General features: G+C 41.7%; 1 protein-coding gene across 5 annotated transcripts in view; it reads left to right on the top strand.

Annotated features, from left to right (window-relative positions):
* The window catches only part of LOC116848923 (serine/threonine-protein phosphatase 4 regulatory subunit 1-like), a 183,521-nt gene that overhangs the window by 14,676 nt on the left and 146,228 nt on the right, over window positions 1-22,617 (top strand). The window contains exon 1 of one of the 5 annotated variants that reach the window (XM_032825527.1): window positions 15,146-15,538. The exons of the other annotated variants lie outside the window; for them this stretch is intronic. The gene's annotated coding sequence lies outside the window, so the exon portion shown is untranslated. Of the gene's footprint in view, window positions 1-15,145; window positions 15,539-22,617 lie in introns of those variants that run through there. 5 annotated transcript variants of the gene reach the window in all.

Raw genomic sequence — 22,617 nt, 5'->3', positions numbered from 1 at the left:
AAAAAAAAATACGTATGGACAGTCCAAAACATATATAAATAAATGTTTAAGTTTGAAAAATATAGAAAAATTCTTTCTCCTACAAAAAAATTCTTGAAAATAGCTTATTTTTCCTCGTTCTAATTGGATTTCCCCCCTTAAATATAACGCGAAGGCATCGTAGACGGGTGCGCGCGCGTATGACCGGTGTGTTATCAGGTGCTCTCAGGGGCGAGGGCTGGAAGGGGGAGAGGGAGAAGAGACGGGAAAACGAGATAACGACGGAATATGTCGTAATATTTCTCGGCTTCCCTCGAGTTCTCGCTTTTTGCTTTCTCACGCGTGCGAGCGTCCGATACGCAGAGAAGAAGAGCGATACGAAGTTAAGCCGTTGTGTTTTCCGCTTTAAACGAGCTTCAAAATGGACACAAGCTGTAAAATTGAATACCTGTAGATCGAGAATTTTTCGCACGCATCCTGTCGGTGTAAACGCGAGTTATGTTGTCGTAAGTTACTGCAAGCTATCATATATTCAAAATTGTGTGTATGTGTTGGGTGTAAATTTTACACAATTGACATCATATTTTGCAGTGAAAAACGACCTCATAGTCGAAAAAAATATGTCACGCTTGTATATTTGTCTTTTATACGGTCGATAGAAAGAGAATGCAACGCTTTTTTACTTCGATGAACTTCAAGCAGTGTCAAGAGCGTTAAAATTTAAATATCTGCTGACTAAAATAATAATTGGCAAATCAACAACCATAATCAATCGTCACGTATGTGTAATCATGAATAATTAAGTCGGTTAATGGAATTAATTATTAATCAAACATTTATTTGATCGATCGTACACTGATTAACAGTGAGTTTCATCAATCGATTAAATTACTTGTGATTATATACATGACGATTGAATAATTTTGATCACTGATTTGTGTCGATTATTTTAGTCAGCTAAAATTTCCATCGAGATATTAATTCTCAACACGGACTTGAAGATGTATCCAGTGTCCAACGGGAAAACTTATCTTCTGGAAATATCGTCTCTCTTATTGGGTACGGATGCGTTGTGAAACTCATTGAAAAGATAGGGTCGCAACCTTTCTCCTTTTTGCCACCGACTATACACGGGAGGTTTCTCTTTTTGTTTCCACTGGTGTTCTTTTTCTCTGCTTTTTCCTTTTTGAAGTGTGTAGTCAGTCGGTCGGTTAGGCATCGCGCGGTAAACGTGGTAAAACGTGGCCCTCCTCAATGAACGAGTCCGACATTCCTCCCGTCTTTTTCGGCGCGCACGTGAACGGCCCGCCCGTATGCCACGTTCCACGTGTGAATGCGTAGTGTAAATAAAATTCCAGACTGCTGCTCTTACCACGTCTGTGCGTGCGTGCGTGCGTGCGTGCGTATATAGATGTGTGTGTCGCCATAGAATAACGACGGCGGCGCGACGACCCTCTTCTAACGCGCACGTTATCGGCTTCCTCTTCGCGACGGTATCACCGTATTTCTCAAGTAGCGCATAGCGTCGGCGAACCGGTGTTTATCGACGAACATTTCGACGTTTCTTTCCTTTTTTCCGTGCTTCTCGCGTACCTCGGACGTCACGTTGCATCCGTTTTACGACTCTCCAGCGTCAGAGCCGCGGTAAACGCAAGAATGCTGTTCACGCGCGCGTTAACGACAGCAATCGCACCTACTTCGAGTAATACAGGTAATAAGCGGCGAGATCTTCGGATCATTCGAATCGCGACGAGGACGCTGCTTAATTCCGTCGGTTTCGAGAACGATACATTGGGAGTTAAATGATTATTTTGTAAATTTCTTCCAGAAATAGATTTGAAGTGAAACACCGCTTCTTTAGAACGGAGTCTCGCGTAAAATGAGCAAGATGCTCTCAAAATGACAAGGAAAATACTGCCACTCGACATCACAAGAGAGAATTGTCTAATATTCGATTATCTCTAAATTCCACCTGCATTTTTAATTTCATTCAGCACAATGTATTAATTATATATTTTATAATTTACAGTCAATAATTATAAACTACTCAGTTGAGAATATGTGAGAGAGAATATGTGCAGATGAGTAAATTTAATGTTTAATATGGGTAAATGAAAATATTAATAAGGGTTATTAATGATTTTTCATGATTTGTTGCTTGTTTTTAATTTTTGGAAATTACATATATGTGAAAGGTGTATCTCTAAATATCTGAAAATACATGATGCATCGTTGCCGGCGTTTTGGCGTCCTGCATCCTCCGTCCTGGCTGCCGGGATTCAACATCCTGCTGCTGCTCTTTCATATACTCCGGATACCAGGTCGTGACATTAACACTCGCGTAGTTACCGTTTGATCGGAGAAACGCGTGTTAATTAACGCGACGCGAACCCGATTCAACCTTTCAACAAGTCGATGAAACATTTTGTACAAACGTAATGTAACACACGAAAAGTTTTTGAACGTGTGTATTGAGAAAAAGAAATAATTCAACTGATATAAAAATTCTTTGATATTTTGCTCGGAAATATCCGTTTGTTAATTTTTTACCGGATAATTTCTCTCAGTGTATCGCTAATATTATAGCATATAATTTGATAGATCAGAATCAAAGTAGGAGTAACTTGTATCATTAGAATTAAACCTATTTTACTTAGTACTTATGACGTTGTAAACATTCGCGATTTAACGTAGAGCCAAAATTTCGGGATTAATTTGATATTTATTGTACACATTATCTAACATTAAATACCAAACCTGTGATTGTAGTTAAATGTATCGAATAGTTAAGTATCGGACATTTTCTTCTGTCAGTACGAAAATATCAAAACAATCGGCAAAAAGACACGTTACCCCGTAACGTTATTGGTCGTCAACAATAGCCGACCGTTACCGAACGCCGTGTGATCCCAACAATCAAAACATTGCGGACCTTCAAGGCGGTCAAACATGCGTTCGCGCGCCGCGTCATACTTCCCCGAGTGTTCATTACGTTTCAAGCCGCCGCGCGACATACCGCGGACTACGCGCATCGGTTACGTTATTTAGCAGTTGTCTCAGATAATTAAATTATCTCATCGGTCCTTGAAATACTTTATCGAGCTATCATTGCCATCGCGTCATTTAACTCGTGTATCTTCGATCGAATTGTATTCTACGTTAGTGCCAGTGTCAGTGCATGACGACGAAGCGGGCAAGATGCTGGGTCGAGAAGCCAGGACGAAGGACGCAGGACGTCGGGACGCGGCCGATATATCATATATTTCCAAGGTGTGTCAAATCATTTATTATACAAAAGATTTTCGTTTTTAACAAACGTTTGGCAAATTTGGCGGAATAAAGAGTTGCTCCAGTCGAAATTTAGGCATTCATAGTCCGTCATTGTTTGACAAATATGAATTCATGAATTTTCGATTATTCGTCAACCTGTATATGTGTGTGTGTGTGTGTGTCATATACAAAAGATATTAATATAAGTGACTGAATAACACACGGATGAATGTAAATCTATAATTAATTATGTTTTCTTTTAATCAAAGGTTTTAAATAATTCAAAACTATGAATAGCGATCTTAATGTAAATTTCGTAAATTTTTACGTCTAATAATGTCTCTTGAGTCGCGATTCGCTTACATATGCAATGCGTTTTTTTGTTTATCTTTAATCTTGTTATTCTATATTATACTTTAATTAAAATATTATACTTTATTATGTTATATGGAATTCAAATCTATTAGTAAAAGCACACAGCATTATTCGACATATAAGTGTCATCTGTGTTTTTGCAGCCACTTTCAACTCAGTCAAAAACTGAACATTCTGTCATTCTGTCCAGACTTCCAACGTCAAAAGGAAGATAAAATTATAAGAGTAAAATCTATAGTTTTATTCCATTTGTTGCACGTCAGTCTTCATTAAATTTATATTTGCTCGTACACTACCCACAACTGATTAAGAGTTATATAATTAATACGTTGCTAAATAGAATTAAGAATAAGATCGAATAAGATGGAATATTGAAAGAACAGAATATTAAACAGTTCTGAATTGAGTCTTTCCTTAATATCTAATAGTAAAACTTAGTAATAGGAAAACTACTATTTACTAATAAAGCCATTACTTATTTACGGTAGTAAGTCATCACTTGTATCATTCAGATAGAGGATAATATGCAATGTTATATATTGAGATTTTTTAATTGAACTCACGAGAGTTTGGCAGAGTTTGTAGGGTTAATGTAGAAGTAAAATTTCGACTCGGGGTATGTGCACGACGATCGACGGTGACTGAGGCGAGAATGAGGTCGAGTCTCGAAGCGGCGCGAGGAACGCCGCCCCGGAATCCGTCGGTTCCCGCGCAATTGTTGGGACAATTTAGCGCCGTTGTCTCCATCTCCTCCTTCGTTATCTCGCCAACAAGTTAATCTTTATAAATAGCTCGAGCCACGGTTATATTTAATCCTGACCCTCGTGGCCGCGGCTTCTACGTTGATACCTCTCCCGACTCTGTGCCGTCAACGTCGATTCGCGCTTTGATATTCGCAACACGTATTAAAAGAGACAAGCACGATATATTCGCCATTTTAGAGAGAAAAAAGAGAGAAAGAGAGAGAGATCACGTACTTGTTGAAAAATCGCGGACCGACAGATTACGAATTTCCTCATTTTTATCGAGGTTTACAGCGTTCATTGAGGAATGAACGTGTCGCATAAACTTTACCCGTAGAGACCCGCGGCGATTTGGAGTCGATGTCCTCTTGTCTGACATTTGATTGGACGGTGTCTTTCACGGTTTTTCATTTTTTAATGTCTCGACAATAAAGTATCAAATGAAAATTCTGTGAAACGCGTTTGAAATTAAATAAAAGACAAAATTTTGTACGATTTATCATCGTTAGAGAATTAATTCGAGAGAATTAATTCGTCGAAAATTAATTCGAGGAAAATAATCTGGTCCTTTTTCGATGCCTGTTTACATCTAGATAATTCCGTTTGGGGAAGAGCTGAAATTGAAATTGCTCGAAAAATCCGCGCGCGTATACACACATACATTCGCTTGAAAATACTCTATGTGAGAGATTTTCGCGTAAAATATCGCGCATGCGATATTCTCAAGGGAGCAGCTTGCCTTTCGATGTTGTCGGGAACGCGACAATCAGAATAAGATGAATATTCACCGCGATGATTTCCCTTAATTGTACAGAAAAACCTTTCATCTTAACTAATGATTGAATTGGTACGACATAAATAGGTGTAATCGGGGACCCGGTATATCTCTCATTTCGTTTCATTGGCTCTCTCTGTTGACCGTGTGCACACAAAAAATATCATTCTACTGCTAACAATAGCGATTACACAGATTTTTATTTTCCTCTTTTGAGTAATGGTTATATTAAGAAAGGAAGACTTGAAAATTTATTTGTTTATTCACAGAAACCAATTTTATACATCCTACAAATAAATTTCCTTATTATCATGTGTACTCAAAAAAAAGAACTTATTCTCCTCTCATTAGGAAAAAAAATGGCTCGACTCTGTGCAGTAAGCAAACCGAATGTTTGCTTTAATTTGATATTCCCGATTGAAGCACTGAGCTCACTAGTATTTGCAGTGTATTTTGAGTAAATTATGACACTTGTGGTGATACGACAGCGATTTGCGGATACACAAACGTGTTAAAACACCGATAATGTTGGGCGAATCATTTCGAGGCCTGCACATGAATCGAAAGACTCAACAGTCGCGGTGTCGACGCGATTCCGAAAGTGTGAATCCTTGATTTCGAACAAGAGTTTTCGAAATGTCCGCCGACGGTTCTACGTTCGTTGTCGAAAACTATTTTCCACAGCGCCTCGCTTCTCATCACGACTCGAGTCTTCGCTCCGATATTTCTAGTGGTTCTTCGGTCAACCTAATTTCAGACGCGAGACTGGTGATCGATCGTTCTTAGTCTCTACCCCTCTCTCCCCCTCTTTACTCGCGAATATGTACATACATAAATACACACACACACACACACACACATATATATATATATATATATATATATATATATATATGCATATATACACACACACGTATATACGTACATCTTACGGACGGCGTGAGAGCGATCGATTGTTCAGCTCTAATTTTTCGGGCAGCTCGCATAAGACTGCGGCTGCATCGATTTCGCGTCGTTTCTCAGTTCATCAATGAGAACACATTGTTCCTAGCGAGCGCGAGCAATTCCAGGCGACCGAGCGAAACGGCTCGTGCGAGTTAATCTTAGGGCCGACCGGCAATAAAACCGGACTGCCCTTACATTCCTGGGTAATGCGTCGTGCGCTATTTTAAGCCCCGGGTTTAATAAACTTACGTCGCTTAATTAGAGCAACATTTCTCCTAACTCGCGTCGTCTTCTTCGTTTTCGCCCGCTTTTTAGTCGACCAACGGCCGACTAGCCCCGTGTATTATCGCGTATCGCCGACTTAAACAATTTTGCGCTCTTCTAATGTACTCTCTGAGGCTCGTGTTACTAGCCGTTACTTGAAATTCGTCACAGAGTGAGAATTCTGTAACGAATTTGTATGTGTATTCAATTCTGAACTCTTGGAGAGTTAGATTTCATTTTATTTGAATTGTACATTGTAAGGTAAAAATATCAATTTCCGGACACGTATCTAATTCTGAATATTCTTATTTCTTTTTATAACTTTCAACATAGAATGTCTGTATATACTTGTATATATATCTTATGTTAAAAATTTAAATATTTATATTTAAAAATGAAAACAATAAAAGAATGTCCAAGATTAGGTATGTGATCGGACATTGGTACTTTTATTTTATGCACGACATCACATTTGTAGTCACGAACCGACTGAGAAAGGTCGCATCTGACTCTGAATTCAAATTTAACTGTCTCACCTGAGACACAAGCTTTAGGCAATGACTATTAATACATGTCTATATTTCTTAGGAGCGAAATCTCACTCAACACGAGTGAAGATTCATAATGAAAATACTACCGCTTGGAGTCAGAAGAAGCGAGAATGTTTAACTCTGAGCTGGAATGAATTCTTTATCCACGTAAATGAATGTTTCAGTCGATTAGATCAGATTCGCCCTTCGATTTCGAATGGAGATATTCACTCGTCGATTCACGATAGAAACGATTTATCCTGACTATGAAGAATCATTTTACTTCGAATAGCTCGACTTGTCACTCTACTTTTCCAACAGAATTTCACTCACTGGAATTTAGAGAGAATGTTGTAACGGGAACTTCGATATTTTCTGGTGCAACAGCGTCTAACTCTCGAACGCCAGATGAAAAAGAATTAACGCGATCTGTCACGGTAGAGATATCTTTGTTTCGCGCGGCATTTTGCGAACGCGAGTTGCGATTTTTCCGTGCTTTCCGCTTGTTCCTCGTGTATATTCGTGTGCACTAATACGCGCATCAAAGTCGCACGACCCGTATCCTCTACTTTGGCTTTTAGTTCTCGCTTTTCTTCCGCCCGGCCTGCGCTATAACGCGAGGTTGTGTATGTGTACTCGTCGAAACATATCGTGTATCGCTCACTACGGATCTTCAAGCGATGAATCAACCAACAATTTTCAATGGTTATTCTTTCACGTGACAATTTTTACATATAAATAAGCATGATCGGATAACTTGGGGGTGAGAAACCTCGTCGAAAGTCGTTAGTTGCGATTTCTCTTCGTTGATATCTTCGTATATCTCGAGAGCGCCCATTAAAGTTCGCGATCAAAAACGTGACTTGGAAAGTAAAATCCTGACTTATTTATTCACATTCTTGTAGCCTGTACGTTCAAATTTAATTGTTTAAATCGTCTAACTTTGCAATTACTGATGTCTCGCTATTAAAATAATCATCCTTTTCTTATTTCCCAAATTGTTTTCTAGTATCTCTCATCGGAAAGGTATTCGTTTTCTCTGTGATCCGTGTTAATTGTCGTTACTTGAAGCTCATCTCACGTGAGATACTCAGATTTGAATTTTGAGTTGAATTTTTCCGTTGAATCATGATTGCAAACATAATGTCATGTGCATCATATGATATAAATAAAATCCAACTCCAAATTCAATTCTGAAAATATAGCTCTTTTTATATAAATTCTTTTCAATTTTGTTAATTTTCTAATAATGCAAGAGTAGACTGTAAGATCTATCTTGCTAAGGAACATAATAAATTTCACTAAAAGCATAGTACACTGAGAGAAAAAATAGCCTAACTAAAATTATAGATATTTTTCGCTCTGATAATTTTTTTGGTTGTTTTAACAGGAAAGTGATAGTAGTAACATGTAAATATAAGATTATTATCACTAACATTACAGTAGAATTTAATAGGAAAAACTGGTACTACTTGACCAAATATCGTTCTGATCAGCCGAAAAAGTTCGAAGATTTAGATTTGGAAGGTTTATTGAATAAAGATTCATGTCAAACGCAAGAACAACTTGCCGAAGCATTAAATGTTGATCGATCAACTATCGGCAAACGCTTACGAGCCATGGAAATGATTCACAAAGAAGGAAAATGGGTGTCATATGAGCTCAAAGAAAGAGACATCGTAAGACATTTGATGACCAGTGAATTGTTGCTTCAAAGATTCAGAAAGAAAAAAGTCGTTTTTGCATTGAATAATTACTGGCGATGAAAAATGGGTTTATTTTGATAATCTCAAACGCAAAAAGTCGTATGTAAAGCCAGATGAACCATCAACATCGCAGCTAAGACTGAATATTCATAGTTATAAGGTAATGCTGTGTATTTGGTGAGATCAGAAAAGCGTGGTGTATTACGTTGAAATCCGGTGAAAAGCTTAATGCTGAACGTTATCGACAATTAATTTAAGCCGTGCTTTGAAAGCTAGCCGTGCTAGCCCAGAATGCACTAAAAGACACGACAACGTGATTTTCCAGCATGACAATGCAAGGCCACATGTTGCAAGGCCGGTCCAGGAAACGTTGGAAGCGCTTCGATAAGATACCCCACCCGCCATATTCATCAGACATTGCCCTTTCCGATTATCATTTGTTTCGATCGATGACGTACGGTCTTTCTGAGCAGCACTTCAGAAATGTTGAAGAAACTCGAAAATGGATCGATGAATGGATCGCTTCCAAAGACGAACAATTCTTTTATGATGGTATCCATCAATTGCCAAAAAGATGGGAAAAAAGTTATAGCTAGTAAAGGGAAATACTTTGCATAAAATTATATTATACGGTTTTTTCAAATAAACGAGGTTTTTTTTAAGCAAAAAATCGACATTTTTAATTCTCACACCTAATAAAATATAAATAGCACATATGAAAACGAAAAAATAGTCAACCTATTCGTTATAAAATCCTATAATAATCTTTACTATAAAATCTTCTCCGTGTATTAATATCATGCCTTGCAAATATCCAAACAGATCATAATTAGACCATTCACTCACAATTTTGACGCAATGTCGCGACAGAAGGAAACGCGAGTAGTATATAGTCAATGGCAGAAAGGTTACGTATTTTTCTAACGAGTTTCGCAAACTCATTGTCTCGCAACAAATTCATATCCAATATAAGAGATTTTGTTTCTTGAATAATCATCGGAAGTTAAAATTTCCTATTGGTTATCGTATGCGTTTTCAAGTTCATCGAGAATAAGAGTATCACAACTTTTGTTTCATCGACTATTTCATCACATATTCTGTGGAAGCGAGTTACAGAATAGCGGCATTTAAAAGTAGTTACACGGCAATTACTTTCAGAAAAGCGCTTCATCTCACATCCCCGTTTTGCAAATTCGAAAGGTAGTACTCGTCTCTCGAAATTTCCTGGCATCGCTCGTCCCGCGTGTATCAGTAAAACGACGACGGGTGGTATCGCGGCAGTCGCGATTACACGCTCTGTTCATTCTTGCCGTGCGCACAAAGTACTTTCTCCTTTGTCTTCGATCGCACCCGTACTTCCCCGCCGTTTACGCGTAGTCGTCATGTCTCTTTCTGCCGTGACTACCTAACCACGCGAGCTTACGTGCGTACCGTGCCGCGAGCTGCGCAACGTACGCTCGGCCATACTATGATACTATCAATGAATGACTGTCTGGCATGTATGACGTGGCCACGCACATTGACCATAATGACTTATCTCCCACTCTCTCCCTCCTCCACCTCTCTCTCCTTCTCTCTCTGTCGCTCTCTTGTTCGCTCGCTTATTTTCCTGAATGTTTGTCGCTGTTACGCAAGCACGACAAGCTTGTTCTTCTGATATTTCTTCTTTCTTACACAGGCGAGTTCTCGGCATTCGAAGGCTGTTACTCGAAAAATTGTTTCTCGCTTACTGTCTTTCTTTTTCCGGATTGTTTGCTGCATTAATTTTCTCCGCGAGCGCTGATTTTCCGCAGCGTCGAGGATACATCGTTAGACATTATTTTAGCGGGAATCATCATTATAAATTATCATTATAATTATTGTGTGTGTGCGAGTCCGTGCTGACACGAATGAATAACCGGCAGCAATGATTTTTGCTGATAAAATTTTGGCACCCATTCGATCAAAATATTTTTCACATCACACCACATTCCCGATTATGGAATCTCCAGTCCGAACGAACGAACTGTATGTGATTGTAACCGACGTGCTTTCCTCGTACTCGCTCCTCCCTTCCTCTCATTCCTCTCCCCCTTCTATCCTCCCTCTTCCCGTCTGTCTTATCCGGCTCGTTTTCTTTTCGTTTGCCGTGCTCGCTCGTCGTTTCTATCTTTTTCGTGCTCGTTGTTCGCTTGCTCTTTCGTTGGTTCGTCCATTCCCTCTCGCCTACTCTACTCTGCTCTCTTCTCCGGCGAACATTAACGGCGTAGAGCGTACGCTCGCCACAACAGACCGTGCGCTCTCCACGATGCAATCAATGAATGACGGCATAGTGCGGCGCGCGCAATGGCCGTGATGACTTTTCTTATCTGACGTTCCCGCCCTATCTTACTCCCACCCACGCGCACACATACACACACACACACACATAAATACATACATTGCGCACAGAAACAAGAGACATTCTTGTTTGGAAAATATCTTGATTTTTGACATGTTAATCTTCAAATGAGTTTACGCAGAGTTACTCGCAAGAATATATTTAATACGATTCAACGCGAAGGAAAAGCTGTAATCTTGTTATTAAAAAATAACTGTTATGAAGAAAAGTAAAAAATGTTGGATTGAGTATACGATGTATACCCCAAGTAATACTTCAGGTTCTCTTTCTCGTTCTGTTCTGTTAAAATTAATATATCTAAATCAATCATATATATATATATATATATATATATATATATATCATTGTTTTTCATGTCTAAAACAATCATTGCTTCATTCATAAGCAACGATATATAATTGTGTTCGAAGAATTTTTTAAGTTTTTAATTTCAATAATGTTATAATTTTATTTGGATATTGTAATAGGACAAAAATACAATATGATTATTTTGATGATAATGGTATCTCCTTCCATGGTATTTAACATCACACTCTCAAATCAATATTTTGGGCGCTTTCCATTAATGAAAATTATTTCTGGATAATAAGAACACGGATCTTTCTTCGTTGTGAATGTAAAATATATTCTTCCACGTAACTTATCTTCGTTTTACGCAATATAATTTCAACATGTCAAAAATAAAGATACTAATACACTATTGATAATACACTAAAATAAAGATACTTTCCATAAAAAAATGTCCCTTTTTTATGCATACATACGTTCTTCTTCTCTCTCTTCCTCTTGCCTTTCGCCCCTCTCGTGGTCGTGCTCGTCAGCCTTTCCGTTTCTCTGTTCGCCGCGTAGTACACACGCACGCATGTCAGCACGCACGCACGCACTTGCATTTTCGCGCTCCCTTAACTTCTTTCCCTCCTCTTCCCTCTTGCCGTTCCTGCCCCTTCTGTCGTCTCCTTCTATATACCCTCCCCTACTTCCTTCGTCCGGTTCGCATTACTCGCGATGTGTATGACGCCGTGTACGGATTGTGTACGAGAAGGAAGTCCCAGCAGGGGCGGCTCGATGCATAACGCATTCTCCGATCTGATCCACGAACTCAACTACTGGAAGAGCTTCCGCGTGGAATACCACCCGGAATATTCCCCTACGAAAATATTAGACACCCCGGTGCCGTTAATTTTTCCCCTTGACGGGGGTGACGGGAGTAGGGGTGGGCAAAGACTGCTCAAAATCTATAAGAGAAATATGCATTTAGTATGCTGATCAATCTCTCAATTAGCATCGTAATTTATTTATTGTACTATATTCTGTCTGAGATGTGTGCTCATGTTACAATTACTTGTGCAACACTAGGTTTCTAGTTTTACAGTAACATAAGTTTACAGTTTATTTCTTTAATGTTGCAAGCTCCAACTCAGAACTTCTGAATAGAAAGTGAGGGACAATGAATATTATTTCTTTTTGTTAAAATTCTCGTACAACATAGAATATCACATGTTTCATTATGCAAAATGTATTTGATACTTAACACTTCTCATTTATTTCATTTCATCATCTTGAGCGATTCCCATTCTCTTGATATTTGATGAAAACGATAGATGATCGTGGAAGTGACTAAACGTTGCACGGGATTCGTTGAACACCGGGATAGACTCGGTAAATCTATTATAGAGAGAGAAAGAGAGAGAGAGAGAGAGAGAGAGAGAGAGAGAGAGAGAGAATCTGTGCGAATCTCTCATATTAAATTATAGACATCTCTCGTCCCCCGATACTTGACGACGTATATGTGAAACATGTATAGTTCGTGAGTCAGTCTAAGTGTGACTTTCACCAAATTCACCAATTAAACCAGTCGATGATCAACCGACAGAATTGCCAACAGCAATTTCCAGCTGTGTAATTTGCCTGTCGTCCATCGATAACCGCGAGATTAATAATTGCATGCACGCTAGCAAAATAGAGTAAGCAATACTTCATATTCCGATAGCAATTTTGAATGTAGGCTACAGAGAGACCGAGAGAGATTTTTCTTACTCGTTTTAACGAGACACAAACCGTGTTTTATTTCCCATGTCGACTATATTGAGAAAGAACTCGAAGATCTATTTGTGGCACATAAAGTTTACTCGCAGAAATAAACTTTCTTTCGCGACAGTCAACTCTATGTCCCCCAAATAAATTGGCAGGTGTTTTCTTCTCCGGTCCAATCGTCGATCAGCTCAGGTAGAATTCGGTGGAAGTCACCGAGGACTCTAGACGTTGGAGAAAGAAACGATTGCGAGGTCAAATTTTGCGAAAATCGGGTTTTTACAATTAATCCTTTCTCTTCACTCAGTTCCCGCGAACACCGTGTCTTATTAGGGTCTCGTGCTCGGGTTCGCGAACACTGCGACTGATGATCGGCAGTTGTACGCCTTCGTTATCCTTTTCCTCTTCCTCGTCGTCGTCGTCGTCGTCGTCGTCGTCGTCGTCGTCGTTGTCGTCGTCAGTCGCGGCTATCGATCGGTCGCGGTCGCGGGCGTCGGCGTCGGTGCCGCTCGGTGGCGCCCTCGTCGGTTCAGGACGGTGGCGACGGCGCTCTGCGTTGCTGCCATCCGCCCCTGGGGGCGGCGGAGGGCAGCGCCGGTGGAGGGGGGGTGCGGTGGGGGGCATCGACACGCAGAGCGATCGTGCCTTTGGTGGAGCCGGCAAGAACCCGGCGTGTACGTCGGATCGCCACGTTAAAAGCAGATTTATTAGCCGGTAGGACCGCGTTCTTCTTACCGCAAAATGTCCGGCCCGTCTGCCGTTGTTGCTCCGCGTCGACGTCCTCGTCGTCTTCGTCGTCGTCATCGTCATCGTCGTCGTCGTCGTCGTCGTCGTCCGGTCTCGGGACTCGCCGCCGGGTGAGAGAGCAGCGGCGAGTCATGAAAATCGGCGAAGTGCGATCCGTGAGAGGACAAGTGCGCCGGTGGAACTCCGCGAGGTTCTCGTTTTTCTTTTATTTTCTCACGCGTCGAGAAAACGAGCTGCACGCGCGAGTCGCCCCGCTGTTTTCGAGATCGTCGTCCTTGTCATCGTCGTCGTCATCGTCGTCGTCGTTGTCGTCGTCGTTATCGTTGTCGTCGTCGTCATCGTCGTCGTCGTCGTCGTCGTTATCGTCGTCGTCGTCGTCGTCGTCGTTATCGTCGTCGTCGTCGTCGTTGTCGTCGTCGTCATCGTCATCGTCGTCGTTATCGTCGTCGAGTATACTTGTCCTACCGGCGTTTCGCGACTGGAATCCGCCGCCGAAGTGTTCGCGAAAATTCGGTCGACGTAACTAACTCATCGTCGTCGTCATCTTCATCCTCACCGTTCTCGTGGTAATCGTCGTTGTCGTCCTCGTCATGGGAAGAAGGGATGGAGGGAAAGAAGAAGAAGGATGTTTGAAGATAAATCGAAAAGTGCCGTGTTAAGTAGGACAGTAGAGGGAAATTTCGTGACGAGACGGATAATCCAGACGTAAAATAGATACGCTAGACTCCGCACGAGATCACGCGGAGTTTAAGATCGCATACCGGCTGCTGCGTCGCGCATTGGAAAGAGCGCGGCAACCAAGGTTGCTCCGCACGAGCGGCTTCAAGTCCGTCACTCACGAGGAACAGAGCTCCAGAGGACTTTCATCGTCGTCGTCCGAATGTCGCGATGTCGTGGACGAGTCTCAAGATCATGCAGGGTGGTACTCGCCGAGGTTCAGTATGGCTGACGAGGTCGCATGACAAGACGTAGGGGAAGTTCTTGCAAATTATTGCAGTGCGTACCACCCAGTGTTACGGGAGAGACCGAGACGAGATTCTCCCAAGAGGCAAGTGGACCTTCTCTTTCGCGATTGCTAATGTTGCTCTCATAACCGGGCACGCCGAGAAGCGACGAGTTGTACCGGGCTGGCCCACGCATGGCCGTTTCAGCGAAATGATGTCGGAAAATGCCGGCCTTGGGAGCTCGTTCCAACATCCGTTCTCCGACTGCGAAATTGACACGAAGCGTCGATCTCGCTATAGACTTTGGAAAAATCGACAGAACAAGTCTTTTTTTTTTGTCTGTCTCTCTCTCTCTCTCTCTCTCTCTCTCCTCCTTCCTCGTCTTTTCTCCCTCTCTCTCTCTCTCTCTCTCTCTCTCTCTCTTCTCTCTAGCTTCCTCTTTTTCTCTATCTCTCTTTCTGTCTCGACTCGCCACTACCATCAACAAGTTCTTCTCATTAGGGAACTGGGCCACCCCGAAGTAGATTTTAAATGTCATCGAACGTGTGACCTTCGATGGAATTTCGCGTACGCACAGTTGTCGCGAGCGCAGTCAACGCTCTCTCTTTCTCTGCCAACGACTAGTGTGATCGTTCAGCTGTCCGGCATAAATGAGTGATCCTCGTGCGAAAACGAGTCGCCGTAGTTGTGATGTGTGCGTGATTTGCGAGTGCGCGACTCGAGGGGTCGCAAGTCTCTTCGACGTAGATATGTTCCGTGGTGTTGGCGGCCGCCGTTATGTGGATACTTGAAGAGGCTCTTTCGCCCATTGCCCTCGACACGAAAAAAGAGGAGATCGTCCATCTCGTAGTAAGACCTTTCGCTTTTACTTGAATGTTGCGGCGATGTTCTCATCGCGATCGATTTCTTATCCGCACTCTCTTATTCCCTCTCCCTTCCATTTTCCGCGCCACCGATACTTTTCACGACCTGATTCTCTCTTGAATCCTTCGTCCCTGCGCAATTAATTTAAATCGTTCTGTCATCGTCTTTTCAACCGCAGGATCCACTTCGAAGTGCATCCTGCAATTGAGAAGGATCGAGACTAACTTAACACGCATGCAGCTGCAAAAAACCGACACCAATGCGACTCTGATCACTCCCGTTATGGCGCGAAACTTTATCGTTTTGGATACGATGAAATAAGTCATTGAACACATTTAACATGAGAACTAATTCAAGCGAAATTAATTGAGAATCGGACGAATGCGCCGAGTCAGACAGGAAAACACACGTGCGTTTTACCTCTCGATACTGTTCGGAAGAATTGTTTAACGATATAAAAGCGCCGCCGGAGACCTCGTGGTGGCATAAACACGGCGTCGTGAGCACTGCTATGCGTATCTTGTTGTTTCCTTTATTATTGTCGTGTCAATGTAGTCGCATTTTCATACTCGCATTTTCCCGCAGATCAGATTTTATCAAAATTATACAAAAATAAGTTACATAATTAGCGCATCGAAATCTCTCTCTCTCTCTCTCTCTCTCTCTCTCTCTCTCTCTCTCTCTCGCACAGTCATGGCGTTACGAAAGAAACACGCGGTAAATCGTCGACGACGACGACGTTCGCTTCGCAACCCGGAGGGTCCATAATGGTTTGTTATTGATCTATCTCCGCGCGCCTTCCTTACACTTTTCTTCTTCCTTTCGTCCTTCGTCCTGCTGCCGTCCATACTGACGTTGGGTGGTACATGAGGGATCGGGAGGTGAGAGAGGGGCATGGCAGTCCCACGCAGGAATTCCTGTAGCCCGCACGCCACGGATCCTTCGCAGCTACGGAGGCGCAGGAGCAGGAGGCGAAAGAGGAGAAGGAGAAGGAGCAGGAGGGGAGGAGGAGGAGGGGTGGCAAAAATACCCTTTTACCCTTGTCCCTCTTTTTTATCCGAGAATCTCGCGGAAAGTTTTACTCGCGCGCGCGAGCAGAAGAGCCGCTGTGAAATATTTCGTGGTCACAGAGCTCGACATCCACGGACGGAGAAGTGCTTCTTTCGACGATCGAACTTGAGTGTTTCGCTCCTCTCGAATCGATGATTGTCGTCGTAACGTCGAGACATTTTCCCATCAATAGAAGAGTTAATTGCTGTCACTCGACTTGCACACATAACTGGAATCAGTAAAACATTGCTCTAAAATTAGCGAGATCAAATCGGCTTTCTATTTTCCATTTTATTCACACGGAAGAACTATCTCTTTGGTCTCACCAAATTACCAACTTACAACAGATCAAACAGCTATTAAGTCGCAGATGAAAAGAGACAAGTGAAGAAAGCTTCAATTCAATCGTTTTGTTAAATGTTTAGACGTCAAATTAAACGCACGATACTCTAGGCGTTAATCTGTGTGCTTACGGAACGACGTTCATAAAAAGTGAAAGCTCGCGAAGTTCGTTGTACGAATTTTCATAAGATTTTCGACACATTGTGTGTAATTTCTTTAATTAGATATATACACAGACTGAAGCTTGACTTTTCACATGCCGATGCTTCAGAAAGTGAATCCAGAGCCTAGAACGAATGAAGACAATGCTGCGAATGTAGGCTGCGCTCAGGGGTTTTATTTTCCATTACGAAACATATAATTAAAAAAATAATGCTTCAAACGCTTCCTTTCTCGTTAGAGTTTCAGATCATGTCCTAATCATTTTCCTTTGCCCGATGTGTATTAGCATATTACGAACATTCTTTTTAATTTTATTGCTGTAACTCAGAAAATCAAGCCTGAAAGACTTACATTCATCTGGGAAATCTTTTTTTGTTTTGCCTTCTGGGTTTTATTCCTTTGACTAAATTGAGGTGTAACAATACTTTCTTTCTAGATTCATTCCCTTACACTAAATGACAATTAGTGCACCTTGCGTGTCGAATAATATATATTTTTTCTGGAAATTTTTAACCTTGCATCGCGTTTTTAATATATAGAACACTAGAAGTAGGCTTTTTTTGTGAAAAAAAAAACAAATTTATCGATGACCCCCCCTCCCTCCTCTTTCTCTCTCTCATTCCCTCTCGCTCCCATTTTCCGAAACGCGGCCGTTGCTCTTTCCACAACCGGAAAATATTTCTGCGAGATGCACTCGGATCGAGTCGCTTTCCCGCGTATCGACACGAAATGCAATGTGCACGTTACCCCAAGATCGATCCACAGCGACGTTCCTTCCGGCATAATGTTTTCCGAATAGAAAATCGAGCGCGTCTCTCGGAACGATATTAATACCGCAGACGTTACCATGAAATTCGATCAACCGACGCGGCGATGTTTGACGTCAACCGACTCTACTGTCGGAATCCCATTAATATTGCATGTACGAGACCACCCCACGAACTTGTATCAATTAGCACAATTCCCGTCGTACAGAGGATCGCGCTCTATAGCATACTGTGGTAATCGCGCGAGAAAAGTAGCTACGTGCAACGAGGAAAAGTACATTCTGCCGGACGACTACGTCGCCGTAGACTTCGTCGTCCGATATAACGACATGCCTCCTTTACACGCCTCGTAAAACGTACGACGGCGCATACGAGTGGTCGCCTGCTATACATAGTTAACGCAAGGATATTAAGCGGTATAACCAACGAGTACTGCCACGACATGGGTGAATAAGTGATGCAGCGCCCCGCCGTGCGATCCGAAGACCTTCTTTTCCATCCAAATTGACGCGAGCCAGCCGGCCGTTGTCGACGGACTTACAGTCGTCGATATGTCGGCGAACGTGCGCGCCGGAAGCGACTCAGGTTTTATCATTTGCCGATACAGACAGACAGAAGGACAGACAAAGTACACAGTGTCGTCTGAATAATAAATGCTCGCTGGTCGCGCATCGATACCTCCGTACGAGAGAAAGAGAGAGAAAGAACGTTTACCCCGCGCTTCGGCGAAACGCCGGGGGTGGTGCGCGCGTCTTCGCGAGAAGAGCGTCTTTCGCTCGCCAACTGTCTTCTTCTCTTTCTCTTTTTTTCTCTCATTGTAACCTGTGATTATTCCGCGCTACTTACGGTATCATTTGCGGATACATTGTTGCGCCGGCGACACCCATCGAGCTTTCTGCGCGTCGCAACCGCTGCGGAAAGGGAAATATTTGCCGCGCACTTCCTGATTATACGCTTCCGAGGGTAATCACGGATCATGCGGGGAAGAAATGCCGTACATCGTGTACGTGGTATTCACCGTCGTTCGGCTCTCTTTCGACCATTTCTCCGTAAACACGCCGGAATCGAGCACGAGTGTGCTGTAACAGTGTCGCCACGCTCGCGGCTAAACCCAAATTTCCAGTATTAACCCTTCGCGGCCCGATGGTGCCGTGACGGCACCATCCAACAATTTCTTATATTCAACACCGCGGCGGCGCTTTGCGGGTCTTAAATCAAATTTTGAGACCAGCTAGGTGTATGTGCACACTGAAAGAGAAAATGTCTAAGAGACAAAAATATTTGTTATTTAGATTTAAATATCCCGGAATGTTTTTCTCAAGGAAAATCTCACTGAAAATTCATAGTATATTCGATGTGAACTATAAATTTTCAGTGAAATTTTCCTCAAGAAGGAGAAGGTTTTGGAGATTGCCATCTAAGTATATACATATATGTATATATAAGTATATATATATATATATATATGTGTGTTTAAATTTATTCGATAGGTGCTAATGTATTCGCTCATACTAATATACAATATGTTTCAAATGAAAAAATATATATTTCCTTCCCGAGTGAAAACGAAATTAGTCGGCCTGGCTAGATCAAAAGCTAGTAGCTAGCTAGTACAGGCTAAATTGATTATATTTTCTAACTCGTCACTAATTCGTCAATTATTCATTGAAATATAGAATCTGGTCTGTGATCTAATTGTTATTCAGCCATTACATATCAAATATGATAGAATATCGATGACGGTTGTAAAATATAGAATCTAGCTGTTGTATTATACTATACATTAGCATTTTAAAATTAGGTAGTAAATCAAACTTAAAGTTACATTAAATTTCATAAAAATCTCAAAAAGCAATATTAAGCGCTTTCACATTACTGGCCAATAACTACTTCTGGTTTTTCATCTCATAACTGTAATGACGTTTCTTTGATCATCGGCTAACTTATTTATCTAGTCACTACGAGCAATGTGCGTTGTATTATTGGCTAGCAATGATGTTGGACATAAATTGACTATTTCATGGCTAGACACCGACGAAACTCAACTAGAGTTAGCTCCTCACGAATGAAATCGTTTATTCTGTTTAAACAAAAAAAGATTAAACTTAAAAGTATGCATTCCGGAACATCCTTTTGAGAAAAAGTTTACTGAAAATCCGTAGTATACGTGAACTATAAGTTTTTAGTGAAATTTTCCTCAAGAAAGACATTTTGGGATGTATGGAGATATGCTATTAGTACCCACCGAATAATAAATGTTTTTCATTCTTCAGATATTCGTTTTTCTTAGGGTAGTCAGTTTTAGGTTAGTTTGAAATTTGAAAGCTGAAAGACGCGACATTCTTTACATACTTTATAAGAAGTCTAGAGTGGCACCACTTTAACCCCAAACCGAATTGACTTTCGTTGTTTTCGTTGTATTTCCCTGGATGCAATTTCCAGTCCCGCCGAAGCGGGAATCGAATCCGATCGAAATCGACACTTTGACTCAAGAATTAACGGTAAACCAGATAAACGAGCGAATTTCCGTATTTATAATGAAAAATGCGATAATGAAAAATGGGGTGATTAAAGCACGATAAAGTGTGTCCTTCATCCACGAAATGAATAATCGAATACGCCGAAAAATTGTGCGCAGTTCGCGTGCGTCTGACGAGCGAATTGCCGCAAATTTACAACGCACTCGCGAGATTGGATCTTTTTTCTCGCGGTACACAGAGAAGTTCTGATCGCGTTCCTCGCGTCGCGCGATATGACGGGATCATAATTAAAGCGGTGTAATCACCGGTTCGATGAAACGCCATCTCCACGACAAAGCGGCCGGCAGTGCCCGCCGAGAAAATATTAGCCCACATCCTCAAACGTTTCTACGCTTCATAAAAATAATGAAGGTGCTCAGCGGATGGCTTCCTTTCGACCGCCATTTTCGTCGTAATAACTGCAGAATAAGAGGCCGGTAATTACTTTTCGTGAGACTATCACGTTGTCGGGCTCGCTCGCTCGCTCGTTCGTTCGTTCGTTCGTTCGTTCGTTCGTTCGTTCGTTCGTTCGCCTGCCGTGTATCCTGTACTTCAGTTGTTACTGACAACAAACAGTAGTGGCCGTGTTAAGCCCTCTTGCGACAATTTGCGATGCGCGATGTCCCGTGGAGAATAATACTCGACTGTGGTGTATTCATCGTAGCAATAATTCATTTACAACGCATGTAGCTCAGCTAAGAAAACTCAGCTTATCGAAGAACACGCTCGCGTCTTTCCACACGAATTAAATCGAGCAGACCTTCTCATCGCTATTCGATCTAAGTCGAGATCAGTATTACTCCGTCATATTCTTTAAGTGTCTTTGAATGAAATTCGTGGGGATGTTTTCACTTAAAATTGAGGAGTGAATCTGATGTACTCCATACGTCATAAAAATGAATTCAACATAATTTAGTTCATTCATATACGGAGAGAATTTCATAGTAAAAGTTGCTGTAGAACCTTGCAACTGAAGAATAGATGGACGTTATTCAGTAATCGAGTATCCTTTCACTTTGCACACGAAAAAACAATTTCAGTTCGAGTAATTGAATGGGACGCAAAGCTCGAGAAAAGCTCTCAACTCTGCTTTTTTGAAATTTTTATGAAATTAACGTAATTTCAGTTTTGATTTTCTACCTGAAAATGTTAGTGGTGATATAGTAGCTAGATTATGTATTTTATTATAGACAATGCCATCTATATTTTACCATATTTAATATCTAATGGCTGGAAAAACTCACTAATGAGAAATATCAATCATTTTTCTCAGTGTGCTATATTTTTAGAGAAATTTACTGTGTTCCTTTTTTTTAAAATAGACCTCACACAGTCTATTCCCACATTATTAGAAACATAGTAAAATTAACAAGAATTTATATGAAACAAAAGACTATAATATATCCTCTCCGTAAATTATAAGAACTCCATTCTGAGTTATTTACTTTTCCGATCCCGAACGACACTTCTTTCTATTTTTACTATCGCTTCAAATGAATTTTCACTCATTTTGATGGGAATTTTATTTTAAATTTAGATTCTAGTAATCTGAAAATCTAATTTTTAGAGAATAACATGGAACGTTTACCTGCGTCAACAGCCACACTAATGGCTCTATGACCATGGTGATGTAACGAGTATTTCTCGTGAATTTTCGATACTTTCGCAAAAACTTGTTCGCGACAGAACAAGAATGCTTAGCGCCGATTGCTAAAATATATTTGGCGTTACGCACGAAATAACGGAGGTGTCTTCGATCTCTCCCGTGGTCGTGGAACTGGTCGCTGGTTGTCTGGATATATCGAGGCGCGAGAGAAGGGTCTTCCCCGGGTTCTTCGGCTTCGATCCAGACGGGGACGACCTCTCCCTCGCCGGAGGAAGGAAGGAAGGACGGAAAGAATCGTGATAGAGAGACGAGAGGGGTGCACGCATGACCCTGAACCCAACCGCCGTGGCACCCCCCGGTACAACAGGGGTGCGAAGCCTCGGGAGAGAGAGACGCGCGCGCGCGGAAGAGAGAGAGAGAGAGAGAGAGAGAGAGCGATGGGGTGAGACAGGGAGAAGAAGAGAGAACTCGAGATAGAACGACGAAGCAAGGGCGGAAGAGAGGAGACTACGGCGGGCAAGGGGAGATGGTATATACGAAGAAGAGAGGAGCGGACGAGAGAGAGAGAGAGAGAGAGAGAGAGAGAGAGAGAGAGAGAGAGAGAGAGAGAGAGAGAGA

Source organism: Odontomachus brunneus, unplaced genomic scaffold, assembly GCF_010583005.1.
Source record: "Odontomachus brunneus isolate Ranch 3 - 2012 unplaced genomic scaffold, Obru_v1 Obru_scaffold_102, whole genome shotgun sequence".
Lineage (NCBI taxonomy): Eukaryota > Metazoa > Arthropoda > Insecta > Hymenoptera > Formicidae > Odontomachus > Odontomachus brunneus.
Note: the sequence above shows the minus strand (reverse complement) of the source record. Positions and strands in the feature narration are given on the sequence as shown.